Genomic DNA, 21,931 nt, shown 5'->3' with positions numbered 1-21,931 from the left:
CGTGTGCTGAGAGACTGTGCTGACCAACTCAGTTGTTCTCACGGACATCTACAACACCTCTCTGAGCCAAGCCATCATACCAGCATGCTTCAAAGCCACCACCATCATACCGCTACCCAAGAAATCCCCAGCCTCAACACTGAACGACTACCGGCCCATAGCACTCACGTCCATCATGATGAAGTGCTTTGAAAGGTTAGTCAAGGCCCACATAACATCCAGTCTCCCCTCTACACTTGCCCCATTACAGTTTGCATACCGTCCCAACCGTTCCACTGATGATGCCATAGCAACAGCACTCCACCTAAGCCTGGCTCATCTGGAAAACAATAACAGTTACGTGCGCATGCTGTTCATCGATTTCAGCTCCGCCTTCAACACAGTCATCCCCCAACACCTGGTGAATAAACTCGGCAAAATAGGCATCAGCACCCCACTATGCAACTGGTTACTGGACTTCCTCACCGACAGACCACAGACAGTAAGAGTTGGCAAAAACTCATCAGAGACCACCATCATGAACACCGGGGTCCCACAGGGATGTGTGCTGAGCCCTCTGTTGTTCACGCTGATGACACATGACTGTTGTGCCAAACACAATTCGAACCACATCATCAAGTTCGCAGTTGACACAACAGTGGTGGGCCTCATCAGCCACGATGACGACTCAGCCTACAGAGAGGAGGTACAACAACTCATCAACTGGTGTGACATCAATAACCTTCAACTCAATGTCAATAAAACAAAATAAATAACTGTGGACTTCAGGAAGAAACAGACAGCACACACCCCACTCACCATCAATGGCAGTGCAGTGGAGTCTGTGAAAAGCACCAAGTTCCTGGGAGTGCACATCACAGATGATCAGACATGGTCCACCAACACCATCTCCCTAGTCAAGAAAGCACAGCAACGCCTCCACTTCCTTCGACGGATGAGGAGAGCCGACCTCCCCCCTTCTGCCCTCACCACTTTTTACAGGGGTGCCATTGAGAGCATTCTTACCAGCAGTCTCTCAGTCTGGTATGGCAGTTGCTCTGCTGCTGACCAGAAGGCCCTACAGAGAGTGGTGAGGACAGCGGAGAAGATCACTAGATCACCCCAACCAGCAATCCAGGACATACCCATCTCGCTGTCGCAAGAGAGCAACCAATATCATCAAAGACATCACCCACCCAGCACACAAACTGTTCACCCTCCTACCATCCGGCAAGCGTTACCGCAGCAAGCGGAGCAAAACCACCAGATTCAAAAACAGCTTTTTCCCTCAGGCCATCAGACTACTCAACACACTCAAGAAAATTCCATGAACATTACACAAACAAAGACCAACTGACTGTCAAATTAACTTTAACTCAATGTCTGCAGGATGCTATTTGCACTTTTCTATATTGCACCTTTTATTATTGCACCTTAATAACATACCTCAAAATGTTACTACACTCTGGCACACTGTGAATATTTTATAGAATGTATATGTCCATTGTCTATCTTTATTGGTATATTGTCTGTCTGTGTTATAAATATTACTTGCACATTTGGAGTATGGGGAAACGCAATTTCAATCCTCTGTGTAACTACTTGTTGCATTATTTGAATTGACAATAAAGTTTACTTTGAACTTTGAAGTAAGTTTGTGCTTTCTGAGACCATATGGGTCAGGTCCGAACATTTCACTCCACTGGTTTACTTTGAGAATATGTCTGAGGATCTTGGACATTCCTGTTCTTTGATAACATAACTTCTATTGGCTTCTGCTCTGTCTTTACCTCCCCTGTAATTAACACAACAGCATCTTCTGTGTCTCCTTCTCGGGACAGCATATTTAAGGTTGGATTTTGGCCGTGGCTGGGAACATCTCCTGCCTTTCAACTGACTTTACTGATATACTTCATATTCTGTCTTCAGGTGATGAGTGTTAAGCACTGTTGTCTACTTCACCTTTGCCTGCTGTGTTCCAGGTTTGTGAACTGGGCCAGAAAGGAGAAACAGAACCTTGTTGCCGTCCAGCACCGGGGAAACATTCACTGTCATCCCTGCCCTCACTGCACTGTTGCATTTACCACATGGAGTTCCTTATACAACACTTAAGAAGGCATCCTGAAGCTTCCAGACCAACGTCAGCTGGACAACCTTCTGCCTCCGGTGTGAACCCAGATTCACAATGTAAACGTGGGCAGGGCCCGTTCACACTATCTGACGGAAGGAGTGGAATTGGGAAATCAGGTGATGTTCAAGCACGGACAAAGGAGAGATGGCATGAATGTGCAGAATGTGGGAAGTGTTTCACACGGGCACGGACCCTCCACCTACACCAGCAGACCCACACCGGAGACAGGCCGAGTAAATGTTCACACTGTGGGAAGTGTTTCACACGGGCAGGGACCCTCCACCTACACCAGCAGACCCACACCGGAGAGAGGCCGTACAAATGTTCACACAGTGGGAAGTGTTTCACACGGGCAGGGACCCTCCACCTACACCAGCGGACCCACACCGGAGACAGGCCGAGTAAATGTTCACACTGTGGGAAGTGTTTCACACGGGCAGGGACCCTCCACCTAGAGCAGCGGACCCACACCGGAGAGAGGCCGTACAAAAGCACAGTCTGGAAGAAGAGTTTCAGAGTCCAGCTCCCTCCATCGACACCAGAGGACCCACGGGGTCAAGGAAAGAGCGTTCACGTCGCGGCCCTGTTTTCACCAATATTTCCACCACCACGCACAAGAAGTACAAGACAGACACCGTTGTATGCAGATGCCGAGACGTGTGTTCAGCTCTGGCTGAACAACTTCTAATCTCATGTGTGGACTCGATAAGCCCCAGACGGGATAGCGGCTGTAGGAAGAGTTTCACAGACTGCATGAATGTGCAGAATGTGGGAAGAGCTTCGCACGGGCAGGGACCCTCCACCAACACCAGTGGATTCACACTGGAGAGAGGCCGTACAAATGTTCACACTGCAGGCAGAGCTTTATCAGAAAAAGGTCACCCATTTTCAGTGTTTTTACATTTAATTCTTTCCTATTGAATTATTTTGAATAATTCATTAATTTTCAAACTGTATTAATATTGGCCCTTGTGAGGGATAAGATGATTAAACCACCATCATTGTGAGGGGCCGATGATTGAAGTCACCGACCTTGTGATGGGCCGAGAAGTTGGAATCACCAACCTTGTGATTCGAACAAACAGTCAGACCTTCAGAGCTGTTGATAACATTGTAGAATAACAAGATGAGGTAAGGAATGTAGCTGACAACACAGAAGCTATTCTTTAGGTCAAAGGCAATTAAGTAGGTTAGGGCAACAGCTACTGAGCATGCTTAATAAAATAAATGAATATTAACTTTACGCCCCTCATGACAAAGAACCTAATTTAAATGTACATGCGATGTATAATGTGGGAGGAGAGGGAATGATTGATGACGCACGGAGGGGAGGGTTGGAAGATTGTGAACCTCGGTACCCTGATTGGAAGGGGTCAGAATGGGAGTAGTCCGATCAATAAAGACTGTATACTGAATTGTATAAAAATAGACGTTTTTCCTTAGCTCGGTGTGTCTCAACTTGGAGAGGCACCCGATTCTGCAGACTCGCAAATAAAGCATTTCTTGTTTCCACGATTTAGTCTCTGAGTAGTGATTGTGAGCACAAACAATATATCTCACACCCTTGCTGTATTTCTCCCTTTATGATGATACTTTGTGTGGAGAAGTCTGGGGTATAAGGGATGGGTCCCTGGTTTCCCACCCCGTGTGAACTGGGGACCAGGGATGGGTATCATTGCCGCATGTCTGACCGTCTCTGGACTGCATCTTCCCACTGGGATAAACTGTCCCCACTGGGATATTCTGACTGTACGGGATCGCTGGGATCGGGGCTGTTGTGATGCAGTCTGGTTATCGCACTGAGTTCATCAACACGGCGATTGATAAATCAACCACTTTTATTGTTGCCACAAGTCAGGAGTGACCCAAGGAGACTGTCATCCCTGCCCTCACTGCACTGTTGCATTTACCACACGGAGTTCCTTATACAACACTTACGAAGGCATCCTGAAGCTTCCAGACCAACGTCAGCTGGACAACCTTCTGCCTCCGGTGTGAACCCAGATTCACAATGTAAACGTGGGCAGAGTCCGTTCACACCATCTGACGGAAGGAGTGGAATTGGGAAATCAGGTGATGTTCAAGCACGGACAAAGGAGAGACGGCATGAATGTGCAGAATGTGGGAAGTGTTTCACACGGGCACGGGCCCTCCACCTATACCAGCGGACCCACACCGGAGAGAGGCCGTACAAATGTTCACACTGTGGGAAGTGTTTCACACGGGCAGGGACCCTCCACCTACACCAGCGGACCCACACCGGAGAGAGGCCGTGTAAATGTTCACACTGTGGGAAGAGCTTCACATACTGAGGTCACCTCCAGAAACACCAGCGGACCCACACGGATTCTCAGAGTTCATTATAACTCACAAATCTGGGACACTTGGGAGTTTGGTGCTGGACGGCAGATTTTCCAGGCTATTGCCAGTTTAGAGAGCCCATCGAGTCTGCACTGACCAGCGATCCCCACATATTAACATTATCCTACACACACTAGGGACAAACTACAATTATACCAAGCCAATTAACCTATAATCCTGTACATCTTTGGAGTGTGAGAGGAAACTGAAGATCTCGGTGTAAACCCACTCAGGTCACGGGGAGAACGTACAAACTCCATACAGACAGCACCCATAGTCAGGATCGAACCTGGGTCTCTGGTGCTATAAGGCCACAACTACCGCTGCACCACCGTGCCGCCCCAAATGAAGCCGTTCCAATTGTTCCAACGAAGCCGACAACATCTTGCGGAACAGCACCACGTTTCAGTGTGGTGCAGCCCTTGAAGTTATCATTAATATGGGCAATTTCAGATAACCAGCCTTTCCATTTTGTATCAGAACTGGCCACATTATGTGACTGCATCAGTTCTGATGAACGGTCATTGATCTGAGAAGACATTTTTCAGAAGGTGTTTCAACATGGGGAAGAAAGGTCAGAGGGCTTTGGGCCAAACGTGGGCAAATAGGATCAGCTTAGAGGAGGCATCTTGGTCAGCATGGTCAAGTTGGGCCGAAGGGCCTGTTTCTACAGGAGCGTGAAACATGAACTATTTCTTTCTCCACAAGATGCTGCCCGACCGGCTGAGTATTTAGAGCATTTTCTGTCATTATTTCTTTGTTCCGTCTTTATCTTTAATCGTTGTCCAGCCCCGAGTTGACTTGTTTGAGGTGTAGATCGTCCCCAGCTTACGGACACAGTAAAGTACAGCCCGTACACATGAGCGAGTGTCTGGGAGACGGTGGGATGGATTTACCGGCTGCTGCGGGGCTGCAGGCATCTTCTGCCGTGTGGGAACTCTGTTCACGGACGCATGTTCCGCTTGGGAACGGTTCCCAGAAAGGGAACCCTGCCGTAACCGGGGGGAACGCCCTGCACCGTCTCCATAGCAACTTCTTGATGCATCTAATGAACGTCCCAGGCCATCTGTGTGCTTCCAACACAACACCACGTCTCACAGTCACAACTGGTTCTCTGACTTCCACAGTCTGCAAGTTTTAAACAACACAGTTTCAGCACAATCTCACCCTACACCCAATTAACACATGTTGTATGTAGGAAGGAACTGCAGATGCAGAGGTTTAAACTGAAAACAGACACAAAAAGCTGGAGTAACTCAGTGGGACAGACAGCATCTCTGGAGAAAAGGAATGGGTGACGTTTTGGGTCGAGACTCATCGCCAGACTGAGATTCAGGGGAAAGGGAGACGAGAGATATAGACGGTGATGGAGAGAGATATAGAACAAATGAATGATATAAATACAAAGTAACGATGATATAGGAAACTGGCCATTGTTAGCTGAGGGCTCGGTGAAAACCAGTTATAGACAATGAGACTCAACAAGACAACTTTCAGATTAGTACAATGACTTGGGTGGGGGAGGGACGAAGGGAGAGGGGATGTAAGGGTTCAAGTTAGAGCAATCAATATTCATACTGCTGGGGTGTAAGCTGCCCAAGCAAAATATGGTATGCATCGAAGTCCCTCACCCTGAGCACAGGATCACCCCAGGGTTGCGTCCTCAGCCCCCTATTGTACTCCCTGTACACACATGACTGTGTGGCTAAGTTCAGCTCCAACTCAATAATCAAGTTTGCTGATGACACTGTGGTGGTGGGCCTGATCTCAGACAACGATGAGAAGGCCTACCAGGAGGAGGTGGATGATCTGGCACTCTGGTGTCAGGACAACAGCCTCCTCTTGAACATCAAGAAAACTAAGGAGCAGAACGTGGGCTTTAGGAGGGCACATCATCCGAGGACATACACACCATTGAGGATAAATGGGAATACTGTGGATAGGGTGAGCTGTTTTAAATACCTGGGAGTCTACATCTCTGAGGATATGACGTGGACATCACACGCCGCAGTATTGGTTAAGCAAGGCAGCGCCTTTACCACCTCAGGCAATAGAGGAAATTCAGTGTCTCCGAGGATCCTCCAATGCTTCTACTCAGCGGCTGTGGAAAGCATCTTGTCCGGAAACATCACAATCTGGTTTGGGAACTGCTCCGCCCAGGACAAGAAGGCTCTGCAGAGAGTAGTGTGTTCGGCCGAACGCACTATGGGAACTACACTCGCCCCCCTGCAGGAACTATACATCAGGAGGTGCAACTCCAGTGCCAATAAAATCATGGGAGACCACTTCCACCCCTGCAACGGACTGTTCCAGCTGCTACGGTCAGGCAAACGCCTCCGTTGCCATGTTGTGAGAATGGAGAGATTGAGAAGGAGTTTCTTCCCAGAGGCCATTAGGACTGTGGTCCTATCTCAACAGGGACTAACTTTTACTGTACCACTCTACTGCTTTTTTTTCCCTTTTTCCTTCCGCCCACAATTTTTAATATGTAAAAGAATATGTGATTCTGTTCCATTCTGTTTGTAGTTTGTTTGGTTGTTTGTTTGTTTGTCTTTTTGCACAAAGTCCGCGAGCATTGCCACTTTTCATTTCACTGCACATCTCCTATGTGTATGTGACGAATGAACTTGACTTGACTTGACTTGACATGCTGTTCCACCAATTTGGTGATTGCCTCAATCTGACAATGGAAGAGGCCCAGGACAGAAAGGTCAGAGTGGGAATGGGGAGGGGAATTAAAGTGTTTAGCAACCGGGAGATCAGGTTGGCCCAGGCACAAACACATGTTGTACTTGCTTTATCTTTCTCATCGTATTATCAATCTTTACAACAATATTCCATTATTGGTGTGGTTTGCTAGCTGCACTGTGGCTGAGAGGAGGGCGCTGCAGAGAGTTATAAAAACTGCACAAAGAGCATCACAAACGCTCAACTACCCTCCCTGGATGACATATACAGGGCCCGATGTTTGGGCCGGGCCACAAACATCAAGCAGGACACATCCCACCCTGCCAATCACCTTTTCACTCTGCTACCCTCTGGGAGGCGATTCAGGTCTCTGAAGGCTCGCACCGTTAGAGTAAAAAATAGTTTCTACCCATGTGCGATAAAAGAGCTTGATTCTAACAAACACTGGGGAAGCACAATATAATTCGGGGTGCAAGATAATGCGCAATATTCTTTTAAAATATTTTTAATACCTATTTATTATTATTTTTTTACTGATAAGTGTATATGTGAGTCAATGGCTGTTGTGTTTGTTCTTTTTAAACCGAAGGAGATACAATGGAATTTTGTTGCACAGTATTGTGCAATGACAATACACGTATTCTATTCTATTCTATTCATTAGAGCAACAACAAACACAGCGCAGGAACAGGCCCTTCGGCCCACAATGTCTGTGCCGAACATGATGCCAAATTGAACATGATCCATATCCCTCCAATCCCAGCATATCCATGTACCTTTCCAAAAGCCTCTTAAACACCACTATTATATCTGCTTCCATCACCAGCCCTGGCAGTGTGTTCCAGACACCCACCACTCTGTGGAATAAAAATCTTTCCCCGCACATCTCCTTTAAACTTGTCTCTTTTTTACCCGCCGGTCGTTGAAATTTCCACCATTGAGAACGGGTTTCTCAGTGACATCAGTGATATTTTAAACATTGAAATATTTTAATGTTCACTTAAGCTGCCTCTTATTCACCCCGCTGACTAACGCATGAGAAACTGGTTCAAGCATTAAGGAGACAACTTCCAGCAGATTATCAGTGACATATTGCATTGCATATTGTAAAAAATAGATTTATTACAAAACTTTCTTTATACTGTTGGATTAATTTCAGGGAAATTACTTTTCCTAACGTGCTGCTTTCATCTAACTTCCTGTTCAGAGCAGATAAAATAGGGCGGTACTAGCTACAGAGACCCGGGTTCGATCCCGACTACGGGTGCTGTCTGTACGGAGTTTGTACGTTCTCCCCGTGACTTTGGCCAAAGGCTTGGATAGAGTGGATGTGGAGAGGATGTTTCCACTAGTGGAAGACTGTAGGACTAGAGGTCATAGCCTTAGTATTACAGGATGTTCCATGAGGAAAGAGATGCGAAGAAATTTATTTAGCCAGTGGGTGGTGATTCTGTGGAATTCTTTGCCACAGACGGAGGCCAAGTCAGTGGACATTTTTAAACCAGAGACAGATTCATGAATAATACGGGTGTCAGGGGTTATGGGGAAAAGCAGGAGAATGAGGTTAGGAGGGAGAGATCAGCTATGATTGAATGGCAGAGTAAACTTGATGGGCCGAATTGACCTAATTCTTCTCCTATCACATAACCTGCGTGTGTTTCCCCCGAGATCTTCTGTTTCCTCCCCCACTCAAACAACGTGCAGGTTTGTAGGTAAATTGTCCCTAGTGTGTGTGGGATAGTGTTAGTGTGTGGGGATCGCTGGTCGGCGTGGACTCGGTGGGCTGAAGGGCCTGTTTCCGTGCTGTATCTCTAAACTAAACTAAAATGGAGTCCCATCCCGAGTAGGCAGAACCTTCCCATTGAAACACTTACTAGTTACTTGAATCCCAGTAGATTACGACACCACGTATCTGATCTCCTTTGATTCGTTGTTGGCCGGTCACAACATCAAAATCAACGTGTAAAGCAAAGAACCGCAGATGCTGAAAATCTGAAATAAAAATGGAAGAAAATTCAAAAAACATCCTTAACTTCCATCTAGGGTCCAGATACTTTGAAGCTGTAACTCGCAGCTTGAAACTTTTCATAGAAAAAGGCCAAGCAGGCCTTGCAAATGCAAATATCCTCCACTTTGTAATATTCTCTAATTTGGCCAATAATAACAGAACAAGGAACTGCAGACCAGACTATACTAACAGAACAAAACGGACTTGGATGAGATTAAACTCACCCAGAGGGTGGTTGCAATCTGGCACACGCTGCCTGAGGAGTTGGTGGAGGCTTGAACTTTCCCTGCAGCTGCATGAGATGCTCCACTGCAGGAGGGGCTTCAATGCAGGAGATGCTCCACTGCAGGAGATGCTCCACTGCAGGAGGGGCTTCAATGCAGGAGATGCTCCACTGCAGAAGCTGCTCCACAGCAGAAGCTGCTTCACTGCAGGAGGGGCTTCATTGCAGGAACCTGCTCCACTGCAGCATCTGCTCCCCTGCAACATCTGGTCCATTGTAATAGCAGCAGCTCAATTGTAATGCCTTATTTTTAATGCCACTTGTGATGAAATGAGCACACCCAGCAGACGTGTGATTAGTTCCAGATTATTGGCAGCAGGATTATGTAGTTTTGCTTCCAATTACTATTTCAATCGACAATAGACAATAGGTGCAGGAGTAATAATAATAATAATAAATTTTATTTATGGGCGCCTTTCAAGAGTCTCAAGGACACGTTACAAAAATTTAGCAGGTAGAGGAAAAACATGTGAGGGGAATTAAATAAATAGTAGAGACGGGAAATAAATATCTAGGGGGCGCTGACCTGTGCACGGCTGCCCAGCCAGCAGCTGTCTGTCTTTTCATCTTTTTTTTATTTTTAGTTAGTGTTTTTGTTTCTGGAGCTCTAGACTTTTTTTATGTGGGGGGTGGGGGGTGGGGGGAAGGGGGAAACTATCTTTCAGGGTCCCTACCTGGTCGGAGAGGCGGCTTTTCTCCGGGCTGCAGTTTCGACCCGTCCTCGCGGCCTACCAGCGGGCCTGGAGCGGCGTTTTCCTGTCGGGGACCGCCCGGAAACCACGGCTTCGGCAGCGGCACAGCGCTGGAGCGCTATCGTGGAGCGGGCGATGCCCTGCCCCGGTCGCCGCGCTGGAGCTCCGGTGAGCTGTAGACCGCCGGGAACAACATCGCGGAGCTGCGGGTCTGAGGAGCGGCCGGCCGCGGGCGGCGGCGCTGACTTTACACCGGGAGCCTGGGATCTCACGACGAGATCGCCAGTAGTGGAGCTCCAACCGGCGCGGCCTTGTCGGCTTCGGAAACCGCGGCCTCCAGTACGGAAGCGGCCGTTCCAGGTGTCCCAAGCCGCTGTGAGGATTCTCCCGACGCCGGAGCACCATCACCCGGCGAGAACGGCCAGGAACATCGGGCCTCTGTAGAGGCAACTGTGGAGGCCTCAATAGGCCCGACTATGGGTGAACTGGGGGTGGGGACTGGACTTTGTGCCTTCCCTCATGGTGGTAGCCTTTGTGGGGGGATGTTCTTTATGTTCAAATCTCTTATTAATGTTATGTCTGTATTCTTTCTTTATGTGCTGCAAAATGGCAAGAAGCATTTTACTACACCCAGGTGTATGTGACCAATAAATAACCTTTGAACCTTTGAGACATGACTAGTACACAAATTAAAGACAGAATTCAATTCAAAACACAATATGAGGCAATTCAAGCACAGATGAAAAGGGAGAGGGACGTGGGGCTAAGGATAGGCAGAGGTGAAGAGATGGGTCTTGAGGCGGGACTGGAAGATGGTGAGGGACACGGAATTGCGGATCAGTTGGGGGAGGGAGTTCCAGAGCCTGGGAGCTGCCCTGGAGAAGGCTCTGTCCCCAAAACTGCGGAGGTTGGACTTGTGGATGGAGAGGAGACCGGCTGATGTGGATCTGAGGGACCGTGAGGGTTGGTAGGGGGAGAGGAGGTCAGTGAGATATGGGGGGGCCAGATGGTGGATGGCTTTGTAGGTGAGGATCAGGATTTTGTAGGTGATCCGGTGGGAGATGGGAAGCCAATGAAGTTGTTTGAGGACTGGAGTGATGTGATGCCAGGATTTGGTGTGGGTGATGAGTCGGGCGGCTGCGTTCTGGACCAGTTGGAGTCGGTTGATGTAGGTGGAGCTGATGCCAAGGAGAAGTGAGTTGCAATAGTCCAGTCGGGAGGAGATGAAGGCATGGATGAGTCTTTCAGCAGCGGGAGGTGTGAGAGAGGGTCTGAGTTTGGCGATGTTGCGGAGATGAAAGAAGGAGGTTTTAATGACATGGCGGATGTGAGGCTCAAGGGAGAGGGTGGAATCAAAGATCACGCCAAGGTTGCGGGCCTGGGGAGATGGGGAGACAGTGGTGCCGTCGATGGTGAGAGTGGGGTTATTGATTTGCTGAGTGTGGCTTTGGAGCCTATGAGGAGGAATTCTGTCTTATCGCTGTTGAGTTTGAGGAAGTTATGTTGCATCCAGGTTTTTATAGCTGACAGACAGGAGTTGATATGGGAGAGGGGGGGGGGGGGGTTGTGGGGGGATTTGGTGCCGAGGTAGTTCTGGGTGTCATCGGCGTAACAGTGGAAGTCCAGGTTGAAGTGGCGGAGTATCTGACCAAGGGGGAGGATGTAGATGATGAAGAGGAGGGGGCCGAGTACGGAGCCTTTGGGAACGCCAAGTGACTGTGGCTGTAGCAGAGGTGTGGTTGTGGAGAGAGATGAAGTGGGATCTGTTGGAAAGGTAGGAACGGAGCCAGCTGAGTGCAGAGCCTTCAATGCCGAGGTATTTGAGTCTGGTGAGCAGGATGTTTTGGTTCACTGTATCGAAGGCTGCACTCAGGTCGAGGAGGATGAGGATGTTGACGGAACCAGTGTCAGCAGAGGTGAGGAGGTCGTTGAGGACTTTGAGGAGAGCAGTTTCTATGCTATGGAGGGGGGCGAAAGCCAGATTGGAGGGGTTCAAGTAGGTTATACGCCAGGAGGTGGGAATGAAGTTGCGACGCTACGATACGCTCCAGGATTTTTGAAAGAAAGGGGAGGTTTGAGATTGGGCGGTAGTTAATGAGAGAGGAGGGATCAAGACCAGGTTTCTTTAAGATTGGTGTAACAGCAGCAGTTTTGAAAGCGGAGGGGACAATTCCTTGGGACAATGAGGAGTTGAAGAGATTAGTGAGGTAGGGGCAGAGAACGGGGAGGCAGGACTTCAGCAGGGGAGTGGGGAGAGGGTCGAGGGAGCAGGTAGTGGGTTTGGAAGAGCTGATGAGTTTGGAGATTTCAATAGGGGTGACCAGGTCAAACTGGGAGAGGAAGCAGTGTGAAGGAGGGGTAAGGAGGTCAGTGGAGATGTTGAAAGGAGGGGCCTTGGAAGGTGGTGTAGATGCTGGGGAGTCGGGTACAGGAGATAAAGATTGATAGATGGTGCTAATTTTATCAGCGAAAAAGTGGAGGAATGAGTTGCAGAGAACCGGAGTAGAAGTAGGGAGAGTATTGGCTCGAGGCTTGAGGAGGTTGCCCACTGTGGAGAAGAGGGTTCTGTGGTTTAGGCAGGGATCGGTGAATATGGAGGAGAGGTAGGCAGATTTTGCAGCAATGAGGGCATCTTTGTAGTCAGTGAGGTGGAGTTTGTAAGCTTCAAGGTGGACTGTGAGAGATGATTTATTTGTGAGTCGTTCAAGTCGGCGACCAGTCTGTTTCAATTTACAAAGTGCAGGTGTGTACCAGGGTGAAGATGTGTTGAAAGTTACGGTTCTTGTTTTGAGGGGGGCCATAGTGTTAAGGGAGGTAGACAAGGTGGAGTTGAGATGGTTTGTGAGATCATCAGGTGAGATGGGGGTTGAGTCCAGGGGGAGAGAGGTGGAGAGCAGGTCAGAGAGATGGTGGGGATCAATGGATTTTAGATTACGGAAGGTGATTTCTCGGAGGAAGCGGGGGCGAGGTGTCGGAGAAGGGATGGTGAACCGTAGAAGCTTATGATCAGAGAGGGGGAAGAGGCAAGGATGGAGATCGATTTGGCCCTTCGAACCTGCACCGCCATTCAATGTGATCATGGCTGATCATCCCCAATCAGTACCCCGTTCCCGCCTTCTCCCCATATCCCCTAGCTATTTTAAAAAGCCCTATCTGGCTCTCTCTTGAAAGCATCTAGAGAACCTGCCTCCACCGCCCTCTGAGGCAGAGAATTCCACAGACTCACAACTCTCTGTGAGAAAAAAGTGTTTCCTCATCTCCATTCTAAATGGCTTTCTCCTTATTCTTAAACTGTGGCCCCTGGTTCTGAACTCCCAGGGCTCTCGCTTAACTTTTTTTCCCTGTTGCCAGCTGGGCAAACTTGGCCGCTTTTTAGGTTGCCAAATGAAAGTTTAGGTGGTCATTTAAGATGGCTTGCATGACACGTGCGATAATGTGCTCGGACGAAGTGCGTAGTTACCAGTCGGAATTATACTCAATGAAGCATTCACATATTATTTCTGATTCAAATAAAGTCACAAACTAAACATTCACCAATCAAGACATGATATATCCCACAATGACATGCAGCAACATTTTAAGACAGTATCTCAACTCTTTTTACACGTTGCAATGAATGCAATTTCTATTAGTTCTGTCCACTTCCAAACAAAAATGTGGTTGGATTATTCAGCGTATGATCAACCTGTGTCATATAGTTGTGAATGTTGCTCATTAAATAACAGTACTGATACTCCATATTAAGAGCATTGATTTGCTGTTAAAATGAATCCTGGAATAACGTGTCAACGGTAGCAGTGACAATCGAACACTGCGGTTTTAATCTTTCACGTGTTCACAATATAATGAATCCATCTTTATGGATTAAAACAAATAATAACATTGGGAAAACACATTTGATTGCATTCCGTTATCAAACATAGTCAATGTTCGCTCAGAAGAGATTTCCAGGACAATAGGGTCAGGGAGGGGTGTGTGTGAATCAGTGCGGGGTGGATAGGTGGTGGGGGGAGGGGGGGGGAAGATTAGAAGGCAGTCGGTGCAGAATGGATGGATTGAGGCAGGTGAATTAGTACGTGTTGGTTGGAGTAGGTAAAATTGTGAGGGGAGAGCATGGGGGATGTCAGTGGTGTTGAACCGGGGGGTTCAGTACGGGATGGATGGGGGGTAGACAAAAGTGCTGGAGAAACTCAGCGGGTGAGGCAGCATCTATGGAGTGAAGGAAATAGGCAACGTTTCGGGTCGAGACCCTTCTTCAGACTGTTCCCCCCATTCTTCTTGAATGGGAGGATCAGTACAGGATGGATGGGGGGGGAGGGGAGAGATCAGCGCAGGATGAATGGGGGCGGGGTCAGTACAGTGTGGATCGGAGGGTCTGTGCAGGATGAATGAGGGATCACTACAGGATGAATGAGGGGAGGTGCAGGGTCAATGGAGGGTGGGTCAGTACGGGATGAATGCATGGATTAGTACGGGATGGATGGGAGATCAGTACAGGATGGATGGAGGAGAAGTGCAGGATGGATGGGAAAGGGGTAAGTACAGTGTGAATTGGGGAACCAGTGTAGGATGGATGGGGGGGGGGGGGGGGGGGTAGCAGGAGAATTAATGCGAGGTGGATAGGGTGATAGCGCAGGATGAATAGATTGGGGGGGGGGGGGAGATGGGGAGGGAGATGGGGAGGGGAGCACAGGGGATGTCAGTGAGGATTGAATAGAGGCGGGAATGGGGATCAGTGCAGGATGGAGAGGAGGGGTCCCAGGATAAGGGGGGGGGGGGCGTACAAGAGAGAGAGAAAGAAGGAGGGCGAGGTGGGGAGGAAGGAAGGCCAGCGCTCCTCGGACAACATCGCCCCGCTGCCTTGGCCGTTGGGATTTCCTCGCCACCGCCTCCCTCCTCCCGGCCTCGGCGTGCGGGGGGGGGGGGTTAAAGCGCGTTAGCAGGTTTGCAAGCAGCGGCCCTTATCAGGGCGCGCGGGGTGCGGGAGGAGGAGATGAGCCGCTGTCGCTCGCAGTTCAGCGCCCGTCATTCGCTGCGACCCTTCCTCACCTCGCACCTAGTATCTTTCCCACGCAATACAGCCGTCTCCGCCAACACAAAACGTTGCGTTCCTTTTCTCCAGAGATGCTGCCTGACCCGCGGAGTTTTTTGTGTCTATCTTCGGTACAAACCAGTATCTAGTTGCCAAGCCGGACAAAATGGCTCGGTGTTTAGGTTGCCCGGCGGTGCTTTGAGTGGTCTGGGGCACCCGGGCAACCGTGAATTTCGAGCCCTGATCTCCCCCAACATCGTGAACATGTTTCCAGCCTCTAGCGTGTCCAAGCCCTTAACAATCTTATATGTTTCAATGAGAAACCCTCTCATCCTTCTAAACTCCAAAGTGTAGAAGCCCAGCTGCTCCATTCTCTCAGCATATTACAGTCCCGCTATCCCGGGAATAAACCTTGTAAACCTAAGCTGCACTCCCTCAATAGGAAGAATGTCCTTCCTCAAATTAGGGGACCAAAACTGCACATCATACTCCAGGTGTGGTCTCACTAGGGCTCTGTACAACTGCAGAAGGACCTTTTTGCTCCTACATTCAATTCCTCTAGTTAAAAAAAGGCCAACTTTCTTCACTGCCTGGTACCTTTCTTCACTGCCTGGTACCTGCATGCTTACTTTCATAGACTGATGTACAAGGACCCCCAGATCCCGTTGTCATGAATTTCATGACACCATTTTCATAAATTGACACCATTTAGATAGTAATCTGCCTTCCTGTTTTTGCTCCAAAGTGGATAACCTCACATTTATCTGCATTAAACTTCATCTGCCAACTCCCCCAACCTGTCCAATTCACCCTGCATTCTCATAGCATCCTCCTCACATTTCACACTGCCACCCAGCTTTGTGTCATCTGCAAATTTGCTCGTGTTACTTTGAATCCCTTCATCCAAATCATTGATGTATATTGTAAATAGCTGTGGTCCCAGCACCGAGCCTTGCGGTACCCCACTAGTCACTGCCTGCCATTCTGAAAGGGACCTGTTAATCCCTACCCTTTGTTTCCTGTCTGCCAACCACTTCTCTATCCATGTCACCACTCTACCCCCAATACCCTGTACCCTAATTTTGCCCACTAATCTCCTATGTGGGACCTTATCAAATGCTTTCTGAAAGTCCAGGTACACTACGTCCACCGGCTCTCCCTTGTCCATTTTCCCAGTTACATCTTCAAAACATTCCAGAAGATTAGTCAAGCATGATTTCCCCCTTCGTAAATCCATGCTGACTCGGACCGATCCTGTTACTGCTATCCAAATGTGCGGCTACCTCATCTTTTATAATTGACTCCAGCATCTTCCCCACCACCGATGTCAGGCTGACTGGTCTATAATTCCCCGTTTTCTCTCTGCCGCCTTTTCTTAAAACCATCAGGCCCTGGGGATTTATCAGCCTTCAGTCCCATCAGTCTATCCAACACCATTTTCTGCCTAATGCAGATTTCCTTCAGTTCCTCCATCACCCCCGATCTTCTGGCCACTGCTATATCAGGAAGATTGTTTGTGTCCTCCTTAGTGAAGACAGATCCAAAGAAGCTGTTCAACTCATCTGCCATTTTCTTGTTCCCCATGATAAATTCACCTTTTTCGGTCTTCAAGGGTCCAACTTTGGTCTTAACTAATTTTTTCCTCTTCACATACCTAACGAAGCTTTTACTATCCTGCTTTATATTCTTGGCTAGTTTACCTTCGTACCTCATCTTCTCTCTCCGTATTGTCTTTTTGGTTATCTTCTGTTGTTCTTTAAACATTACCCAATCCTCTTGCTTCCCGTTCATCTTTGCTACGTTGTACTTCTTCGCTTTAATTTGCATACTGCCCCTGACGTACCTTGTCAGCCATGGTCGTCCCTTTCTCCCCTTGGAATCTTTCTTCCTCCGAGGAATGAACTGATCCTGCACCTTCTGTATTATTCCTAGAAACACCTGCCATTTTTGTTCCACTGTCATCCCTGCTAGTGTATCTTTCCAGTCAACTTTGGCCAGCTCCTCCCTCATGGTCCCTTGATTCAACTGCAACACTGACACCTCCAATCTACTCTTCTCCCTCTCCAATTGTAGATTAAACCTGACCATGTTATGGTCACTGCCTCCTAATGGCTCATTAACCTCGACGTCCTTTATCAAATCCAGTTCATTACATAACACTAAATCCAGAATTGCCTTCTCCCTGTTAGGCTCCAATACAAGCTGTTCAAAGAATCCATCACGAAAGCACTCTACAAAGTCCCTTTCTTGGGGTCTAGTACCAACCTGATTTTCCAAGTCTACCTGCATGTTGAAATCTCCCATAACAACCACAGCATTACTTTTGCTACATGCCAATTTTAACTCCTGATTCAACTTGCGTCCTATGTCCAGGCTACTGTTTGGGGGCCTGTAGATTCATCCCATTAGGGTATTTTTACCCTTACACTTCCTTAGTTCTATCCATACTGACTCCACATCTCCTGTTTCAATGTCACCCCTTGCAAAGTACGAAATTTCATTCCTCATCAAAAGGGCAACCCCACCCCCTCTGCCCACCTGTCTGACTTTTCGATAGGAGATATACCATTGAATATTCAGTTCCCAGCCCTGGCCCTCTTGCAGCCATGTCTCAGTAATTCCCACAACATCATACTTGCCAGTTTCTAACTGAGCTTCAAGCTCGTGAACTTTATTCCTTATACTTCACGCATTCATATACAACACTTATATGATTTCCTCCTGGTGAGGTTCCTCACCAATATTCAAAAATTCCCATCAGTGATCTCAAATTGGACTAAATTTACAATCAATACCAAAGCTTGATGTCATTCAGCAGGGCTTGAAATTCACGGTTGCCCGGGTGCCCCAGACCACTCAAAGCACCGTCGGGCAACCTAAACACCGAGCCATTTTGTCCGGCTTGGCAACTAGATACTGGTTTGTACCGAAGATAGACACAAAAAACTCCGCGGGTCAGGCAGCATCTCTGGAGAAAAGGAACACGACGTTTTGTGTCGGCTGAGACGGCTGTATTGCGTGGGAAAGATACTAGGTGCGGGGTGAGGAAGGGTCGCAGCGAATGACGGGCGCTGAACTGCGAGCGACAGCGGCTCATCTCCTCCTCCTCCCGCACCCCACGTGCCCTGATAAGGGCCGCTGCTTGCAAACCTGCTAACGCGCTTTAACCCCCCCCCGCACGCCGCGGCCGGGAGGAGGGAGGCGGTGGCGAGGAAATCCCAACGGCCAAGGCAGCGAGGCGATGTTGTCCGAGGAGCGCTGGCCTTCCTTCCTCCCCACCTCGCCCTCCTCTCTCTCTCTCTCTCTCTCTTGTACGCCCCCCCCCGCCCCTTATCCTGGGACACCTCCTCTCCATCCCGCACTGATCCCCATTCCCGCCTCTATTCAATCCTCACTGACATCCCCTGTGCTCCCCTCCCCATCTCCCCCCCCCCAATCTATTCATCCTGCGCTATCACCCTATCCACCTCGCATTAATTCTCCTGCTACACCCCCCCCCCCCCATCCATCCTACACTGGTTCCCCAATTCACCCTGTACTTACCCCTTTCCCATCCAACCTGCACTTTTCCTCCATCCATCCTGTACTGATCCCCCATCCATCCTGTACTAATCCATGCATTCATTCCGTACTGACCCACCCTCCATTGACCCGGCACCTTCCCCTCATTCATCCTGTGGTGATCCCTCATTCATCCTGCACAGACCCTCCGATGGATGAAGGGGTGCCAGTGGATGTAGTGTATCTAAACTTTCAGAAAGCCTTTGATAAGGTCCCACACGGGAGACTGGTGACTAAAATTAGAGCACATGGTAATGGGGGTAGGGTCAAAAATTGGTTGGCAGACCGGAATCAAAGAGTAGGAGTAAACGGGTCCTTTTCAGAATGGCAGGCAGTGACTAGTGGCGTACCGCAAGGCTCATTGCTGGGACCCCAGCTATTTACAATAATATATTAATGATTTGGACGAGGGAATTGAATGCAATATCTCCAAGTTTGCGGATGACATGAACCTGGGGGGCAGTGTTAGCTGTGAGGAGGATGCTAGGAGGCTGCAAAGTGACTTGGATAGGCTGGGTGAGTGGGCAAATGCATGGCAGATGCAGTATAATGTGGATAAATGTGAGGTTATCCACTTTGGTGGCAAAAACAGGAAAGTAGACTATTATCTGAATGGTGGCCGATTAGGAAAAGGGAAGATGCAACGAGTCCTGGGTGTCACGGTACACCAGTCATTGAAAGTAGGAGTGCAGGTTCAACAGGCATTGAAGAAAGCGAATGGTATGTTAGCATTCATAGCAAAAGGATTTGAGTATAGGAGCAGGGAGGTTCAACTGCAGTTGTACAGGGCCTTGGTGAGGCCACATCTGGAGTATTGTGTACAGTTTTGGTCTCCTAATCTGAGGAAAGACATTCTTGCCATAGAGGGAGTACAGAGTAGGTTCACCAGACTGCTTCCTGAGATGGCAGGACTTTCATATGATGAAAGACTGGATAGACTCGGCTTGTAATTTAGAAGATTGAGGAGGGATTTTATAGAAAATTCTTAAGAGGTTGGACAGGCTAGATGCAGGAAGATTGTTCCCGATGTTGGGGAAGTGCAGAACAAGGGGTCACAGTTAAGGATAGGGGAAGTCTTTTAGGACTGCGATGAGAAAAAAAAAATTCACACAGACTGGCGAATCTGTGGAATTCCCTACCACAGAAAGTAGTTGAGGCCAGTTCATTGGCTATATTTAAGAGGGAGTTAGATGTGGCCCTTGTGGCTAAAGTTATCAGGGTTATGGAGAAGGCAGGTACAGGATACTGAGTTTCCATGATCATATTGAATGGCGGTGCCAGCTCGAAGGGCCGAATGGCCTACTCCTGCACCTATTTTCTATGTTTCTATAGATAAATGTGAGGTTATCCACTTTGGCGGCAAAAACAAGGGGGCAGATTTTATCTCAATGGGGTTAGGTTAGGTAAGGGGGAGGTGCAGCAAGACCTGGGCGTCCTTGTACAATGGTTACTGAAAGTTGGCGTGCAGGTACAGCAGGCAGTGAAGAAATATAATGGAATGTTGGCCTTCATAACAAGAGGATTTCAGTACAGGAGTAAAGAGGTTCTTCTGCAGTTTATAGGGCTCTGGTGAGACCACACCTGGAGTATTATGTACAGTTTTGGTCTCTTAATTATAGGAAAGATATCCTTGTGATTGAGGCAGTGCAGCGTAGGTTCACGGAATTGATCCCTGGGATGGCGGGACTGTCATACGAGGAAAGATTGAAAAGACTAGGCTTGCATTCACTGAAGTTTATAAGGATGAGGGGTGATCTTATAGAAACATATAAAATTATAAAATGACTGGACAAACTTGATGCAGGAAGAATGTTCCCAATGTTGGGCGAGTCTAGAACCAGGGGCCACAGTTTGAAATAAAGAGGAGGTCATTTAAGACTGAGGTGAGAAAAAACCTTTTCACCCAGAGAGTTGTGAATTTGTGGAATTCCCCGCCACAGAGGGCAGTGGAGGCCAAATCACTGGATGGATTTAAGTTAGAGTTAGATAGAGCTCTAGGGGCTAGTGGAGTCAAGGGATATGGGGAGAAGGCAGGCACGGGTTATTGATAGGGGACGATCAGCCATGATCACAATGAATGGCGGTACTGGCTCGAAGGGCCGAATGGCCCACTCCTGCACCTATTTTCTATGTAAAATGAAACTAAAAAGCACCTCGGCCCACGGTCTACTTGGTTTCAATGTAAATTGTCCCCAGTGTGTGTGGGATAGTGTTAGTGTGCGGGGATCGCTGGTCGGCGTGGACTCGGTGGGCTGAAGGGCCTGTATCTCTAAACTAAACTAAAATGGAGTCCCATCCCGAGGAGGCAGAACCTTCCCATTGAAACACTTACTAGTTACTTGAATCCCAGTAGATTACGACACCACGTATCTGATCTCCTTTGATTCGTTGTTGGCCAGTCACAACATCAAAATCAACGTGTAAAGCAAAGAACCGCAGATGCTGAAAATCTGAAATAAAAACGGAAGAAAATTCAAAAACATTCAGCAGGTTCAACAGCATTTGTGGAGAAAGAAACCGTTCAGTTTCAGATCAGAGACCCTTCACCAGAGTAGGAAACAGCAACAAAAACAAGTTGTTTTTCACTTGTAGAGAGGGGTTGTGGTGGATTGGTGGAACAAAGGGGAGAATGTCTCTGATGGAGCAAAAACTGATGAGGAAATGTAGTATTTGGAGTCAGCAATTAGAATAAGATGATGGAACAAGGAACTGCAGACCAGACTATAACAACAGAACAATAAAACGGAGGTGGATGAAATTAAACTCACCCAGAGGGTGGTTGCAATCTGGGACACGCTGCCTGAGGAGATGGTGGAGGCTTGAACTTTCCCTGCAGCTGCAGGAGATGCTCCACTGCAGGAGTTGCTCCACTGCAGCAGGGGCTTCAATGCAGGAGTTGCTTCACTGCAGATGCTCCATTGCAGGAGATGCTTCACTGCAGGAGATGCTTCACTGCAGGAGTTGCTCCACTGCAGGAGTTGCTCCACTGCAGGAGATGCTCCACTGCAGGAGATGCTCCACTGCAGGAGATGCTTCACTGCAGCAGCTGCTCCACTGCAAGGTACAACTGCATTGCAGGAGATGCATCACTGCAGCAGCTGCTACAAGTCCCTGGTTATTAATTAGTACATGATTCCCGTGGACAGCTCGAGCCCTCGGCGGGAAAAGGCGCCAAAAGCCGCCGAGAGCTCGAGCT

The 21,931-nt window shown here is 48.4% G+C and overlaps 1 long non-coding RNA gene across 2 annotated transcripts; it reads right to left on the bottom strand.

The window, feature by feature from the left end:
* Nucleotides 1-4,795: 4,795 nt before the first annotated feature.
* Nucleotides 4,796-21,532, bottom strand: LOC116982197. 2 transcript variants are annotated; one of them, XR_004414391.1, is made up of 4 exons: nt 21,504-21,532; nt 21,068-21,185; nt 9,034-9,151; nt 4,796-5,599 (listed from the first exon to the last, which is right to left on the bottom strand). It is a non-coding gene; the product is annotated as an uncharacterized LOC116982197 (long non-coding RNA). The 2 variants fall into 2 exon arrangements; XR_004414392.1 differs by lacking the exons at nt 21,068-21,185; nt 21,504-21,532 and adding an exon at nt 9,392-9,413.
* Between the last annotated feature and the right edge of the window lie 399 nt (nt 21,533-21,931).

This window comes from Amblyraja radiata, chromosome 16, assembly GCF_010909765.2.
Source record: "Amblyraja radiata isolate CabotCenter1 chromosome 16, sAmbRad1.1.pri, whole genome shotgun sequence".
In the NCBI taxonomy this organism is placed as follows: Eukaryota; Metazoa; Chordata; class Chondrichthyes; order Rajiformes; family Rajidae; genus Amblyraja; species Amblyraja radiata.
The sequence above is the reverse complement of the archived record's forward strand: the minus strand, read 5'-3'. Positions and strand labels throughout refer to the sequence as shown.